The sequence below is a fragment of the Cyphomyrmex costatus genome, unplaced genomic scaffold, assembly GCF_001594065.2.
Source record: "Cyphomyrmex costatus isolate MS0001 unplaced genomic scaffold, Ccosl1.0 scaffold23, whole genome shotgun sequence".
NCBI classification, from domain to species: domain Eukaryota; kingdom Metazoa; phylum Arthropoda; class Insecta; order Hymenoptera; family Formicidae; genus Cyphomyrmex; species Cyphomyrmex costatus.
In genome coordinates this window covers 1,143,722-1,157,057 of record NW_017276368.1, presented here as the reverse complement: position 1 = coordinate 1,157,057, position 13,336 = coordinate 1,143,722, and the positions used below count along the sequence as shown (strand labels likewise).

At 45.6% G+C, this 13,336-nt stretch overlaps 1 protein-coding gene across 2 annotated transcripts in view; it reads left to right on the top strand.

Annotated features, from left to right (window-relative positions):
• Positions 1–1,377: 1,377 nt before the first annotated feature.
• ttk (zinc finger and BTB domain-containing protein ttk) overlaps positions 1,378–13,336 on the top strand; it is a 35,404-nt gene continuing 23,445 nt past the window's right edge. Inside the window, exon 1 of one of the 2 annotated variants that reach the window (XM_018540080.1) lies at positions 1,378–1,442. The gene's annotated coding sequence lies outside the window, so the exon portion shown is untranslated. Of the gene's footprint in view, positions 1,443–3,027; positions 3,091–13,336 lie in introns of those variants that run through there. The other variant, XM_018540079.1, reaches the window with a different exon arrangement.

The window sequence follows — 13,336 nt, the reverse complement described above, 5'->3', positions numbered from 1 at the left end:
ACCCCCCCCCCCCCCCCCCCGTATGCTCGAGTTTCAACGATAATGTATTATTCGCACGATGGTTAATAATTCGCGCACGATTTCTCCACCCTTTTTATATACGTACACTCTTCTCTTTGAGAGTCATCGAAGATTATGCGCATAGCGTTAACTTGTGCGAAGAATGGAACTAGAGATCGCGCGGGGACGAGAGGAGGGTGCGTTCGAAAAAAGAAGACCGAGGGTATCGTGGGGGCGGGCGAGGCGAGCGGTCGTCTCTCTCTTCGGATCTGAAAGCGTGAGAACAAAGGGGCGAAAGCAAGTGCCCTTTTTCGAGGGTGATCAAGGGTGAGGGCCAAAGTAGAACGGACAGAACAGAAGCGAGACGTGGCTCACAGGTCTCGCGAGCGTGAAACGAGGACGAGACGATGTGCAAAATAAGAATGCGAGAGGAAACGAGAGAGAGAGAGTGTGAGTGAGTGAGTGAGTGAGTGAGTGAGTCGTTCGTTCCTTGCGGGGGCTGACGCGAGGAAGAAGCGATATATGGAGAGGGTGAAGGGAGGGATAGAGGGGAGTTTCACATTCGCGACGGAGAACGGCGCGTCGTCGCGCGCGAGAAACGGAGACGGAACGAAGAGAGAGAGAAGGACATGCTGCGTAGGATGCGGGGGTGGGGGGCAGGCTGGCCAGGGTAGAGAGCGCGAGAGGGTGTAGGGGGGGGAGCTCCGCGGCTCGTTTCGTCGCGTCTCTAGGTGGCGGTGGTGGTAGAGAAGTTTGCGCTCTTGCGGGAGGTTGCGAAGCGCGCGCGGCCAACTCCTCGACTTCGGAGCTCAGGCTCGGCTCGAATCGGCCGTCGTCGGCGCGGTGGTTCGTACGGTTGAACGAGGGCGCGCGAGAGCGAGGAGAGTCGTACTCGTCGTCGTCGTCGTACATTCGTTCGTTCGTTCGTTTGTTGGACACGGGTGTGTGTCGCGCCTGCTGTCTGCGTCGTCGCGGTGTGTTGCAGTGCGGCCACGACGACGGTGAAGGGTACTGCGAGTGGAAGACACGTCCGTGGCTGGCTAGGCACAGGCGGGCGTAGGCGAGGTTCCGTGACGGCCGTTCGGTGGCGCAGCAGAAATTCCCCGGCACGGCTCGCGCGGGTTGGTCAACGGCGTGGTGTGCGTGCGCTTCCCGTCTCGCTCTCGCGCACGGCCGTCTACGCGGGTGTGCGTGAACTCCGCCGTGTATACGTGTACGTATTTGCCCCGAGAGAGTCCGTCCGCGCCTCTGACTTGCTGACATGGCGTCCTAGTGCTGCACACGGTCCAAGTTGTGCACACACACCCGCGCGCGCGCGCGTCACGGTTCTTCGCTCCAGTTTCTCACCCCGTGTCGTCGTCGTCGTTGTCGTTCGTTGTTCGTCGTCCGTCGTCGTTGTGTTGTGTCGTCATCATCCTCGATTCAACAGCGAGGATGCCAAGGTAAGTGTGTGAAGTGTGTTGCGCGTCTAACCAGGCGGTACACGTTCTACCTTCGACGAGCGACTTCTCCTTGTCGTCGCGCTCTCAGCTATTCGTGTCGTGTCGTGTTGTGTTGTCACGTTTGCTTTCTTTCTCGTCATTCAAGAGGGACCACGAGAATAGAAGAAGGTGCGCCCGTGCGCTCGCTCAGAAACCGGGCGGTGTCGATAAGCCCCCAAGAAATATGCGAGTCGGACGCTCGCGAAACGAGACACGCGAAGGACATCATCACGAGAGACATCGTCGGTAGAGGGTCGTTGCCATCGCGAGCCACCCTCGCGAATCGATATTAACGTCGCAACTAGACGGATCTTTCTTCCTCGTTTCCTCCCTCGCGCGACACGTATACACGTCTCTTTTGCGCGCGCCCTCTCTCTTTCTCCGCTTCTATGCCATTCTCTGCCTCTCTTTTTGCACCCTCCCACCGTTCTTTCCTGCACCGTTCGACCCTTGTACCCATCTCTCGGTTCTTCATTTTTTCCACCTTGGTTGGATTCCGTTTGCGCTTGTATGTGTGTGCGTGTATTTGCGCGCGCGCGCGTTGATACTCAGCCCCGCGAGTGTATATGGTCGCGCTCGCGCGCGTGTCTGTGTTTACGTACGTATGTGTGTATATATCGCCGCGCGCGTTCCTACGTGGCTGCGTCGGAAGGGTTAACAGCGGCGAATCGGCGGGGCAGAACGGAAGAGGTTAGTTTCGAGGTAGTTTCTTTTCCACGAAGCGAAACCGCGATGTAGAAAGAGGTCTCTCCTTTCCTTCCTCCCTCCCTGCACCCCTCAAGGAAGAGAGAGAGAGAGACGGAGGCCGAGGGTACTACGTGGCTTATCGGCGCGCATCGACGAGCGGCGTGCTTCTCGACGTGGATTTTTCGCTCGGGAGAGGGTTGCGTAAATCCCCCTCCCTCTCTCCTCCTCTCCTCCCCGTCCCTCCCCCTGCGTGCCACTCTACCCTACCCTCCCATTACTCTCCCTTCACCCGCCACCGCGGACGTGTCGCGCGGTCGGGCTGCCCATAGGCGCCGATACGCCCCGGGGTGTCGAGGCCGAGTGTTGAGCCTGTTCGGAGCAGCTCGGCTCTCTTCGGCTACTTCCGTCTGTTCCTACGTCCGTCGGCCGGGCATCCTCCCCCTCGCTGGCAGTCGTCAGTTGCGCTCATTGAAGCCGCGTGCGTGCGTCCGTGCGTGCGTGTACTTGGTGCTGCTCCGTTCGCGAGTCGACTTCTTTCCTCGCGACCGACGAGCCGTCGTCGTTTATTACGTCGTTTACCTCGCGCGTCCTTGTTCTCTTAACGTCGCGAGAAACAGATGAGAGCCCCGCACGTCGGGCGATCGCAGAGTCGGGATTCAGTCTCGGAGCACGTGTCTGCAGTTTGGCGCTCCTCCGTGCTCCTCCTTTTCCTTGAAAGGGGTTTCGGGGGAGGGAGAGGTGGGAATGGACGTTGATGCTGCGTCGTGCCGGTAATTAAGTCGATCGGCACAACTTTGTGTGGTGTGATAACGAGAATTGTGCAACCTGTGCGCGTCCCTCCCGCGCGCGCCCCCTAAGAAGGAGGCGCTGCCTGTGGATGCGACGTGTTCGTGAGTCACGTCGGGGTGCTGCCGGTGTGTGGGTGAGTTTTTGTACTTTGTATGCCTGAGTGCGTGCGTGCGTCGCAGTGCCGTGTCTCGTGATTTTTCCCGGTGAATTTTTCAACCGAAGGAAAAATTTACGGCAATACTTACGGGAGGGAGATGTGTGTGAGATAAAGATGAATTTTATATTACATCCCCGTTTCTATATCAATGTAGATTAAATTTAATCTCGTTTCTCAACTTCCTTTTCATATTTTTCCTACTTTCTAATAAAAGACGAGTTAAACCGAGATTACAGTTGATTTATATCGACAGAAACGGAATAATATAAAAACAAAACTACTATTCTCAAACTATTAAAGAGTTATACCCCCGTTGCAACCAATGTAAATTAATTTCTAGCTATGATTCAACTTATTTTTTACCATTTCTTAGTTTTAACAATTACAAGTGTGTTTCTAACAATGTAAATTAACTTTAATTTCGGTTCTCAACCTGCTATTAATTTTTTCTAATTCTTAGAACTAGAAAAAGCGGAAGAATTTATAATAGTTGAACCGAGATTAAGATTAAACTACCTTGGCAAAAACGTGCATTAGAGACGGATAAAGAATAAATTAAATCGAGATTAAAGGTAATCTACTATGGTAGAAATGGACATTGGTATTTCTTGAATTTGAAAACAATTTTCATCATATTTGATAAACACTTGATAAATACAATTGTTTTATAATCTCAAATTCCAAATTTCACTGTAATAAACAGGCATTTGCACCGAGGCACGCCGTGCCGTCGTTCTAGCTGAGTTATCTCGATACAGTTACAGGGGGATTCATGTTATCTTGAAGATATAGACGCCACTCGAGCCTCGGATTGGACTTGGCTCCGTGTTTCGCAACCCAGTGCCAAGGGCCTTCACACGAGATTTCGAGTGTTTATTCCACACACGAGGTGTCAAGGAGCTCTATCGCCACGCCTCTCTCGTTTATGGGAGAAGCGCCGATAATGACACCCCGTATATAGTTACGTAAACATCGTTTCCTTTGGAACTTTTTTTTATGAATACCTCGAATATCGCAAATCTTTTTAACTCGGAGATTCGCGGTTGAAACTTTCGTGTTGTAGAAATCACACGTGTGTTGCATGTTTTTTTTCTAACCCATAATCCACGATATCAGTTCTATTAAAAACAAGTCATCGAATGACTGCGTTCGACAGACAAAGTAGCTTTGCAGCTGTTGTAAAATTTTTGATTTACACATTTACAGTCAGTGAGAAATTGAAGGTAAGATTAATCAAATATTAAAGAATTTTACAACGCGGTTTGTATACGGTTGTTTTTTAAAAACTTGTTTTAATAGAATTTGAGTTTTGAAGAAATGCAACGTTTTAGACAAATTACTTCCCTCCATTACGTTTGAAATCAAATTTATCTCAGAATTTTACGTCTGTTCTTTTTATAACGCAACGTTCGTTTTTCTCGTTTAATATATCACTCATTCTAATTATCTAGAGAGATTAGGGAAAAAAAAAGGGTCACGAGATATCCTTTCTATCGCACACCCTCATCGTTCAAGGACTCGAGTGTCACGACTTCATAAAAACTGTGGTAGATTCGAAAATCATCGGAGCAAAGAGGGCTTGGGTGACAGGGAAGGAGAAGGGTGGAGGGCTGCAATACGCGGGCGACAAGTGCGTGCACGCAACGAAGCATCGACCGTACCCACGTGCGTTTCGATGAGAATTTACATGCGACTTCCTGCGGGCTTTCGCCCTCCCTCCTGATTAAGAGTAGCGTGACGATTTTATCGCGGTACCCGCGAGGGGTTGAAGCGGCGCCAATTATGGTGGCGATGATGATGATGACGATGATGATGATCATCATCATCATCATCATCATCATCATGATGGTAGTCGCCGCGAAGGGAGAACGTAGATAAATAATGTACAGGGTTAATGTATATACGTTACGCATCGAATACGCCGATTTTTCAATCTTCTGCTCGTCGCGAGGGTTACGAGCTTCCTGTAATTCGTTTTATCTTCTTGGTGTTTCCTGGAATTTTGTGACAGCTTGAACTCCGTATTTTCTAATCTCCTCCAGAATTTCTCTACCAGTTGAATAACCAGTAGAATTTCTACGTATTATTGAATTATTCAGAATAATTTCCGATTGGAATTATTGAATTACTCCTCGGATTTCTATTGTGTTTTCTAGAGAAATAATGGAATAATTCCGAACAGTTTCATAATACATGCTCTGCTTCCCTCATAAATTTTCTTTTACTGTCCGCGAGTTTCTTTTGATAGTTCGAATGAAAATGCTTTCCCTTTTCGACTTTTGGCTTTTTATATGTATATACTTTCCGCATTATCTGATTATTCTTTTTGAATAATGCAGTTTGGAATAGAAAAAAAACGGGGGTGTTCCCTGAACCGAGAAAAGGGGTTTCCGTGTATCGCGACTATAAAACGATGGGGGTTTCCCTTTTCCTGTTCTTCCACAGTGAACTGAAATCATAGCATTACACATCTCTCCGCCGTTCTCGTTTCCTTTCGTTAATTAATGTACATTCAGTCGTACTTGACAACAGACCGTGTCAAAATCATATCGAACCCATTACTCTCTGGTAAGCTTTATCTCAAAACTAATTCCTTGCATATCACGCGAATTTATATAGTATACTCTTGAGTTGCTTTTTATACCTCGTTTCTTATAAGATTCTTTTAATCCAAAATGTAATTTTGTTTTACGCAAAATGCCATTCTTTAAATTTCAATTACTCTTTCTTATAAGTAAACACAATCAGTAGAAACAGGTTATGAAATTTAATTTAATAATTTTCAACTATTATACTTTTCTTCCCTCATCATCTTTTCTTTTACTATATGTATCAATTTACAATCATGCGATTGTTGAGATATATCGGTTATAAAAATATCTGGATTCTCGGACAACGGTTTGCATTTTTACCATCTCATTGAAGTTTTGATTTTTGAAAAGATAAAGGATTAATTGTGTGCATTCGTACTACAAGCACGGTTATGATTGCAAGAAGAGATATTCTAGACTATTGTCTCTTATTGGATTTTTCTTATAATTAAGAATTGATGTAATTTTCGATATTTCTCAAGTAGAAGCTTGATATTATTTTCCAGCATAAACTTCTCTTTATATGTTAATAATTATTAAAAATAATATAATTAAGTTTACATTTACACTGTTAATACATCATCTAAATTATAAATTTAACACATACAAAATTTATAAATATAAAATTATCGACTTTGTTATTGACATATTATATTCATTTTAAAACACTGTTTTAAAACGCAGAAAATACTATAACTCTTTATTTAACAAATTGTGAAAAATTAATATTTGCTTTTCGAAAAATTTATTAAGAAATTAGATTGCAAATATTAAATATTAATCAATTGTAGCATTTTGATTAATAAATTTGAACAATTGACAATGTATTAAATCCAATTAAACCCTTTTTCGAAACAGGTCGCTTTTATATTTGTTCTAACAGGCTTGTTCCGAATCTCTATGCATCACACAGACACATAGTCTCGTATCTCGCCCTCTTCTCCCCTCTCTAAGTCCTTGATTCAATTAGTGGATCGATTTTTCGAATGACGTCGCGTCATTCCCTGGACACGGCCCTCCGGGCGCGTTGTCGTACATTATTCTGTAATTGTCATGTTCAAAGGGGTGTCGAATATCCAATAATGCGCCTCCTCTTGCGTTCTCTTTCGGTTCTCTCGGCAGTGGATGAAGGTCGAGGTCGGGGAGGGGCACAAGGATTTATTCGTGCAGGGGAACCGGCTGCTTCAAGCCGACCGCGGCTCCCTTTGTCCTTGCATTCGCATACGCAAGAAAAGAAAGAAAGGGGACTTTGCAACCCCGTTGCACTTGCGTGTGCACTTGTTGTTCCCCCGTGACTACAAGCCGTGCGACTACAAGTTCGAAATGGGTGTCGCGTCCTAGTTACACCTGCCGCCGCGTGTTGCTGGTGTATAGGGTCGAATTCAGGTAGTTGGACAAACTGGGAGAGAAAGGAGAGCGAGTCTTACGGAGCAGTCTCTCGATAGAACGTCCGGTGAAATTTCTATGTTTTCAGAAAACGAACAGGGTGATGAATACAGATGACTGCGCAGTTTTTCAAAAGCTTTTTGTTGAAAAACCGAAAGAAGAAAATGTGTAAGGGCACACTGTCCATCCCGTTAAAGATGCACACGGTCTACAATATGTACATATATATAGGAAAACCGTTCTTGGTATGGTCTCGTTCTAAGAAAGAGAAGACAGAGGATATACCCGTTCCCAGAGAATTTTCTCAGAATATTCATAGATTATTCTTGTTTCCTTGCTTAGCTGAGGTATACTCGTGTACAGTCAGAGTGTGGTACCTTCTATATTTTCGAATTACTTTCTACGAAATCCTTTGAGGATTTCGTAGAAAGTAATTATTAAATCGTCTTAAAATGTACTTTGTGCTTTTTTATATAAAAAAAAAAATGAATATCCTAAAATATTCTTTGAAATTATGTTTCAAAAGATATTTGTCTACGTTTAAAGACTGTTTTTGTGTTATTATATCAGAGCGAGAAGAAGAGTTCTCAGAATAGTTAGAAAATATTCCCAGGACACGGTTTACGGACCGTTGACTTTTACGGACTTAATGACTAATTCGCCAGTGTCATATCGCGGATTGTCTCCACGTAAAATCAAGGGTCGTCTTTTTGCGTCCCACCGATTTCCTACGCAATTTTTCGTTCCCATAGAGCGATTCGATCCATGCACCGTTGCCCACCCCAACTCGACCGCCCCTTGTTTTTGTATCCTGGAGCCCCTTCGTCACATCCCCGTGTTCTTTTATTTTTTTGCCTGCTCGTCGGTGCCCCGTCCTCGTACAACATTCAGTCACCGGAACCGCGACATCCTTTCGCGGATTGCCCGCGTTTCTTGCGATCCTTTTTTTCCCTCCCCTTGTCGCGCGCGCGCACGTCCATTGAGGTCGAGCGTCACGCACGACGGCGTCGTGAACGCGCGGCGTGAGGAAAACTCGTAAAACTCCCTCATTTTTCCCCACAATCGCTTCAATTAATCTCGCACGTCATCCTTAGACATCCTATTGTGTGTTCGCAGGTTATTGAGATTTCAATAAATTTGACTCGAGAAGAATGCCTAGATGTTAAGAGTGTTGTGCTTTGTGGGGTAATTAAAAGAATATATAACGAGTCAGAACGATGTGTCGATGTAAGAGATTGCTACGACACATTCTTACAAGCGTGTGAAATTTTTGCGAGGCTGAAAACATTTTTGCGGGATGGGCGCCAATGCGCGCAGCGAGGTCGAGCGTCGTCATCGCCGTCGCCGGGAGGGTGGCGAGAGGGCGAGAGGGACGTCGGAGAGGGCTGGGAGATGTAGGACTGCCGGAGGCTCGAGGGGAAAGCGGGATGCGGAGCCACAAAGATGGCCGCTCGGCAGTGAGCGCGCATGAGGGGTCGACTCTCGGTGAGGGATTCTTAAATGCAGCGTGTTATGTGTTGCGCTCGCGGGGATTGAAATCCTACTTCGCTCGATATATCTATACTCAAATATTTGTGTTCAATTCATACAATAATGCTTCGCAAAGCAGCATTTTGCGTATGCAGGAATCAGTGGGTTTGTAAATAACTGCGAGTCGCGCCCTAACTAGATTAACTTGAGGTTAATCCCGGGCGTGCGCGAGCGTGCGAATCGGGAGTATCGCGCCGCTTCTCTTCGCGAAGCTTCGAAAATGTGGGACACGGCTGTGTGCTCGACGCGGCGGCCAGCAGGGCCCGCGGCTCCCCCCGCGCGTCGTGAAATTCTCCGTTAACTCAGCCGTACCTGGTGGCACGCCGCCGCCGCCGCCGCCGCCGCGCGCGGCTAACGGAATGAGCAGTACCTGCGCTGACTGACGGCGCTTCCACACACACACACACACACACACACACATGTATACATACATGTTGGTTCACGCGCCAGATATACAGGGTGTACCGGGAAACCCCGCCCGCCCGCCTGTCCGTCCGCCCGCACCGCTGTGTACCTGAAAGCGATATTTTGTCGCTGTAAACTTTGTCACGCGCCCACAGAATATTCCTGTTAGCCAAGATAAAGAATATTTTCCTCTCGCAGCTTTTCGACTTTAATTATCTTTGTCAAATATAATGCTCGCAGCTGTTATTGGAGATATAAGTTATATAGCAAGAAATAATTAAGTTTAAATATTCGATATAAAAGCTTCCTACATTCTTACTCTCTAAAATTTTGTACAGTGAAAAATCTCACCTTTAAAAATTGAAAATTGAACCACTCTTTTTCTAAGACTGGCCCAATTTTTATTCTTTAGAGTGAGATTCTACTTCAATGAATTTAGAGAGTAATTGTTTTTAGAGAATGAATTGTTTTTTTTTATACTATCGATGTGGTCACCTCGTATACGTGCATTCGTGACGCATGTAGGCGTGTGCGTCAAAGAATGTGTGTATCGTCGTTCCAAGCGCATCCTGGCACTCCCCCAGTGGGTGGAAGTGCGACAGATATCCGAGTGCATTCGTCCTCCTCGAATTATTATTATCGCGTTGGAAGGAAAGGAGGAGCGATCGCATTAAATGTCTTTGTAACAATTAAAGTATTAAATAAATATTAAATGTTAACAAAATAATGATAATTGGTACAAATATATTATTAGAGAGAAATTTTTAATACCAAGTGGGGAAAGAGATACATTTAATTACAGAAATGACTTAGCGATTTGTAAAGAAAAATAGCGCGATCGAGTCGACGAAAGAGTCGCTACAGCAGTCGTCTGCTATCGCATAATTGCTAATTAACGATGTAATCGCGCAGTTTACGGCCTTGTGTTTTCCTTGCCCTGATTATTATAGTCGCACGAGATGGAAGGTATCAAAGAAAGAATTTTGCACCAGAAGCTGGGGACCCTTTGATACATTATGGAATAAAATAAAATTCAATCTCGCGCGACAATTTTAAATTGCGATAGAAAAATATCTTATTACTTCACACTTCGAATGGCGAAATTGGGATACATGAATATAAATCAGTGAGAGGCTTTGGAAAGAGTGCTTGAAGCTTTGATTTCAATTTTTCTTCTCAAAAACATCTGCGTGCGTTCGACCCTTCTCTTCCTCTTCTTTTTCTTTCGTCTGTCAATTTCGACCTCGATCCTGTCGTCGAAATTCGGCCGATCGATGCAGCAACCCTCTATTTGTAGGACGTGGCGCGTCACTCCGGATGCGCGTCCTCGCCGTGCGATTTTCTCTCCCCCCTCCTCCTCCCCCCCCCTCTCGCCGCGGCCGCTTCTCCTCCTCCTTATCCTCCTCCCGCGCCCCTTCGCCCCTAGCGAAGTAGCGCGAAGGCGACGCGACGAGATCGCGGCTGCGAATCACGTAAATCGCGACTCGAGGAATCGCCGCGGATGTCGCAATCGCGGTAATATTCGCGCCGGTCTTCCTTCCCCGCGCGTGCGCGGTGGTAAGGCCGAGGGGGATGGAGCGACGGGGGGACGGGAGAGGGAGAGAGAGAGAGAGGGCGAAAAGAGAAATAAGAGGCGCGTGTTGCACCGTGACGGAATCCCGGCACGAGTGATTTCGCCGACCGGACACGTACATCCTTGAGCAGCTGACTCAGCGGAATGTTCCTCTAATCGATCCGTATCTCTCGCCTTCTTACGAACAGCAAGAGCAGCCGAGATGAAAAAGGAAAGGATTTAATAGAGAAAAATACAAACTCGCTAGAAAAAAGGAAATAGAAAAGAAAAATAGAAGCGTGTTTATGTATATAGTCGTCGTCGATGCGTTTGGGGCCGAGATGAGAGGGGCGAGAAAATGTTTTAGGTACACAGAGACGTTGTGATTTTATTTTATAAGAAAAATAAATTCATACATATATAATAACATAAAATACATATTAAAACATAAATGATTCAATCCTCTCATGATTTTATTTGAAGACATTTCATATAACGGAATTCAAGAGAATAGAAAAAGAAAAGGAGAGAAAACGCGAGGAGGTAGTACTTCTCGTCGCGAGAACGGACCGAAGTCAGCCGCCGCGCCGCGCCGGTCCGTTTTTGCGGAAACGCGCGGTATCCTCGCGAAGTACGCGGAAGAAGAACGCAAGCGCGAGACGAAGGAAGAGAGAGGCAGCTATTTTGCGTCGGGGACGGCCGAGCGCGGCCGAAAGCGGCCGAGGCGGAGTCCGGGCTCCGAAACGCGCAGCGGTATTCACGCGGCGCGCCAGAGCGAGTACGTGTATACACGCCCGCTTGTTTGTCGTTGTTCGTTTTGTAGCTCGCGCGCGCGCGCGGCGTGACCACTTCGTCGTGCTGATTACGCAACGCGTGGCCATGAGAGCGCCCCGCGTTCGCGCGAGAATGCAGCCGCGCGCGCTCGTATCGTCGCGCAGGATTGGCGGGATTATCGGTATCTCGCGATGTGTTTACAACAACAAATCAGAATGCGCGAGCTTCTAAACTTCCAGGCTGCTCCCGCAGTCACGGCTATCATCGAATTTAATAGAGTGCTGATTCCGTCACTCGATATAAAATAATTATTATGTGCGGCGTCGAATTTTTTAGCTTATCCGTTACGTAGAAGCTGCTTACGTAACGTCTCCTTCAGCCGCTTGTTGCTATACGAGGACTTTTTATACCATCGATGTTTACCCGGAATGATAGATAGGGTTGTGGCGAGAGAGACGTACGTAACGACTCGACGGGACTAGTTGAGAATCGCTGATCTAACGCGACGTGCAGGTTCACTATGCGCGCGTGCATGCGCACGCGTGTAGGCGTGTATGGCGCGCCATGACTTGTAGGATGAGTGTGCAAAGGCGTATGTCTCGTCTAGAAATTAATGTACAACCAATATTAGGCGGCGAAAACAGACTGTTTCGTCATCGTGTGATATAAATGAGGATACAGGTGTCGATATAATAGGAAATACGAGAAAGGAAGAACGCGGAGAGATAGATTTAATAATTTGTTAACGTTATAGATCTCTGATAGTTGATATTATTTCCATTTGAGATCATTACTTTTTTTTATTTCATTATTTTATTGTTTTATTATTTAATCATGCTCGCGCGCGAAAAGTGAATTAATCGAGCAACCGTGAGAGATCACAGCGTATGTAAGCAATATGTCTATTACAGCGTGATTTTTATTTACGTCATTCCAACACGCGAATTGAAAAAATATTTCGCTAAAGCCTTTCGCGATCGAATTATAAACGCGCCAGGAAGAGATAAGCTTAAAATTAATTAATATTAAAATATATATATATTCTACGCGAGATTTAGCAATTTTATTTTGATTTCAATTAGCAATATATTTAATTGTACAATATATAGTATTTTTTTAACGATTCCGTTCAACGTATCTGCGATTACAATGTTTGTGTCGGTTCGGATGAAGCAATATCGAATTAATCTCGCGACGTCATCGAATTCGTATACTTTGGGTCTTCTTTGCACACATGCGCGCGTGTTCCTGTAGCCGTAAAAGAAAAAAAAATCAAGGAAAGAGCAGTATAGAAAAGAAGAGGAGAGAGAAACCGGCCGAGTATCGCGCGAGTATCGGAGCGGCTAAGTAAACACGAGAGCGAGAGAGCATCCAACATTGGGTGCCGGTTTTTACCCGTGCGCTTTGCATTTCGGGGAACGCGCAGTTGTGTACACTGTCGTCGTCTTCATTTACGTCTACCGACGAGTCTTTCCTTCGTCAGGTACCTCGTTCTCGCGAAAATCGAGACACCGATACTCCAATAGCGCCGGTCGCGCCAATAAAAGAGAATCACGTTTTTTTCGCGAAGAGTGTGATTGCATGGTATATCTTGGGTATGTTAAGTTAGCACCCCAACTATAGTACTCAGGAGTTCTGATTAGAGTTCCCTAGTTAATAACAAGAGTTTCGCTCAATAAAGATTTTTTTTACATTTTTTAAAAATGGGGTGCTAACTTTTTATCGAATTTCGAGGTGGAATAGTTCTGAGCGGCTTAATAGCTTCAATTTGCGATTGCCTAGAGTTCCTGATATGTAAAAAAAATTTTCGAATATTAAAAAAAAAATTAAAAATTTTTGAAAAATTAATTTTTAGATACACTAGTTCTGATGATAATTCCTGCTTCTTTTTGACGATACGAAGAGTTCTTTATGATTTTTAATGACATATGCGCTTAATAATCATTTTTTAATAATTTTTTAAAAATGGGGTGCTAACTTTTTA